Source organism: Tupaia chinensis, unplaced genomic scaffold (genome assembly GCF_000334495.1).
Source record: "Tupaia chinensis unplaced genomic scaffold, TupChi_1.0 Scaffold144269_1, whole genome shotgun sequence".
NCBI lineage: Eukaryota > Metazoa > Chordata > Mammalia > Scandentia > Tupaiidae > Tupaia > Tupaia belangeri.
Window position 1 is genome coordinate 1,255,537 of NW_006204127.1, and position 3,726 is coordinate 1,259,262.

Consider the following 3,726-nt stretch of genomic DNA (forward strand, 5'->3'; position numbering starts at 1 on the left):
CCCTACATCGGATTGTAGAGTTACAGACAGAATTGAGCAGTTAGAGAAACAAAGACCGTTCTCTTCCACGTGGATGGCGCTTTCCCACAGCAGATAGTCACTGCTGTGCATGGAAGTGAGGAGGGAGAAGAGGGAGAGGCGGTGAACAAAGACTGAAGGGAAGGAGGGCTGATGCTGGAATTCCCTAGATTAACACCAGAGGTCATGCTCATCCGCAGAACGCGTTTCAAACCTAATTGATTAAAACATTACTTCCAGCAGAATTTTTGTAAAAATGACCTAGTCTTTCTAGGCCCTAAACGATCACTTTCCTGTATTTGCTGTATTTCAAGCTTATGAACACACACATTCCTACAATACCCCTACACAAACACACTTTCGTAGAAGAATGGCTTTCCTAGACCTCAGGGACTGGGGGAAAGGCTCCAGGTTGTTGGCACTCCGATTCCTTACTTCATTCAGATTTACGGCTGCTGTTGTTCATAAATCTCCCTATTCTCTCTCTCTCCTTGCTTTGCCTTAAGAAGGACTCAATTTGAGCAGTTGGTCTGTGTACAAAGGCAGCAGCTCAGGGTCCCTGGCATCCGATTCCCAGACTGAGTGGCCTAAAGGAAAATTTTGACCTACAAAGTAAAAGTTGTGAGGTTTGTTGTTTGTTTGCAAGAATGAGTCAGTTATGTGGTGGTGCCAGACACAGACGCTGGGATGAGATGCAGCCTCTCTGAACGTATTTTCCTTAGTTGTAAATGCACATGGGCATCAGGATATCGGAGTTGTCTTTTTAGCACAAAAACATTTCCATATATCCTAAAACATAAGAATTTTAAATCCCTAAAAACACCATTATTCTTTAGTCAGTATTTCAAATTACCATTATTTTAAATGTCCAAAGATCATAAGAAATAGAGATGTGAAGAAAACATGGTAATAATTACATGTGTTCTTTATACTTCTGAATTATGAATTAAAGCCTGAATGAGCCTACTGATGATAGTCTTCTTGATTTTTAGCAGTACATTTATTTTTAGGGGCTAAATGTCATATTAAATCATTATGAATTAAATTATTTTTCCGTTTTTTTCCTACTCTTACCCTTGTTTCCCTTCATTTCTCAACTAATTAGCATATCCACAGAAGTCTTAGCAGTGCCAGTCAAAATAAAAGATAAAACCCATACTAATGTTGCTAGCAGAGTTGAACTTGTGGCACTTAATTAAATAGATGAACAGGTTGAAATTAATGAATATGGAAAAATATTTTTAAAATAGGCTGGATTTCAAGAACAAATATCTCTTGGTAGTGAGGGAGCTAAAAACACAAACCTAGAAAACCATTATGAAAAACAGTGGGCTGGGGCTAGCCAGTGGCACGGTGACTAAGGCCCTGGGCCCACGTGGGCCCACATGGGTGACTGTGCTTCCAGTGTCAGCCCAGCAGCTTGAAAAACGCGGTGAGTGTGTGTGTGTGTGTGTGTGTGTGTGTGTGTAGGTGTTTGGAATCTTGAGAGGAGAAAAGAGAAGAGATTGCAGTGTGGTCCTCCGCTATCCTCCCCTGGGGCGCTTTCACTTTCTCGCTTCCTCTCTCTCAGGCATTCACCCTACTGCAAACTGCTAATGATAAGAAAACAAAAATGCAAAAAGTACAGCGAAAATCACTAAAAGAACTAAAATGTTACGTTATATTCACTTAATGCAAGGAAACAGGAAAGAGTACAGAAAACACATAGCATGAAAAGCAAAAAGTAAACTTACAAACATAAACCGACCATATAAATAATAATATCACATTTGAATGAGTTGGAAAATTTTAACAAAAAGCAGCGACACCCAGGCAGGATTTTTTTTTTTAAACCAATTAAATGTTATCTTCAGGAAACATACTTTAAATACAAGGAAACAAACCAGTCAAAAGTTAAAGGATGGGACCAGCAGTTAGCGTAATGGCTATGTCACTGGACACCCACGTAGTCCACCGCGGTTCGCGTCCCAGACCCAATGACTTAAAACTCACGCCGGGCACGTGTTCGTGCGTGCCCAAGATCCCAAGAGGAGAATGGAGGAGAAGGGATTGCAGCGTGACCATCCCCCCTGGGGGGGGTGATTTCTCGCTTTCTGTCTCTCAGTCTGTCTCTGTCTATCTGGCGAGCGCATGTGCCCTATAGCAAAAACCTCTCAAAAAAAAAAAAAGTTAAAGGATGAAGAAAAGATATACCATATGAACAGTGACCATGAAAGAGCTGAGCAGCTCCACTAGTATCACTCAAAACAGACTTGAAGAGAAAAAAATTAATAGGAGATGGAAAAGGCAATTTTATAATAAAATGCCAATCTGTCAGGAAATCATAACAATCCTGAATATGTAAGTGCATGACAACAGATCCCCAAATACGTGTAGCAAAACTGACAGAATTAAAGAAACAATCAGATAATTAAAGAATAATAGTTAAAGACTTCAGTACCCCGTATGCTAATAGCTAGGGCAGTTATGTGGAAGGCTGACAAGGATGAAGAAGACTTTAAGAACACTGAAAGCTAACTGGACCTAACACATTTATGGAACACTCTACCCAGTAACAGAAGAATATTACTTTAAGAAACTGGAAAAAGGGGACCAGCAGTTAGTGTAATGGCTATGTCGCTGAACTCCCATGTAGTCGACCGCAGTTCGAGCCCTGGACCCAGCGGCTTAAATTCACGCCAGGTGCGTGTGCGTGCGTGCCCAAGATCCCAAGAGGAGAATGGAGGAGAAGGGATTGTGGCGTGGCCATCCCCCCTGGGGGGGTTCTATCTGTCTTTGTGGCGAGCACATGCCCCCTATAAAAAAAAAAGAAAAAAAAAAAAGCTGAAGAAAGAAAAATAAACTAAAAGCAGAAGGAACCGAAAAGGCTGGGCTAGAAATTAATAAAATAAAGATGAGAAAAACAACAGAGAAACTCACGGAAAACAAGCTAGTTCTTTAGAAAGGCTGACAACATTGACAAACCATTAGCTAAACCGACCAGGGAAGAGAGTACTATTACTGGCCTTATAGTACTGAAAATGAGTATAAAAGAATGGTAAGAATAACAGTAGACCAACATTAGGGAAATTGCCAGAAAAACAGAAGCCACCAAGACTGACAACATTGAATAGACCTGATTCGATCAGCAATTTTAAAACATCCCGTGAAGAAATCAGTATACCCAGATGGCTTCAGTAGTGAAACTACAGTGCATTTAAAGAATAATTAAAAGTAATTTCTTACAAACTCTTCTGAAAACTAGAAGAGGGAAAACACTTCCCAACTCATTTTACAAAGTCAGTATTACCCTGAAACCAAAACCCAAGTCATTACACAAAAAGAACAGATTGACATCATTTATGAATGTAGTTGCAAAACTCTTCAACAAAATACCCTCATTCCAAATCCAGCATTATATAAAACGTGTTATATGTCATAACCAAGTGGGATCTGTCATAAGAATGCAAGGTTAAGTTTAACATAAAAAAGAAATCAATTCGTGCAATACAACATACCAATACAACAAAGGTCAAAGACTAATTATCTCATGAACCAGAAAAACATTCATTGAAAGGAACAGGACTTGCTCAGTCTGCTAAAATGCTGCCATGGAAAACACTGCGGGTCCTCCACTTACTGGTGACAGACACATGCTTTCCCCAAAAGACGGGAAGCGGCACTATCTGCCCTTTCCTCTTCCATTGAATAATGCATTGAAAGTTCTAG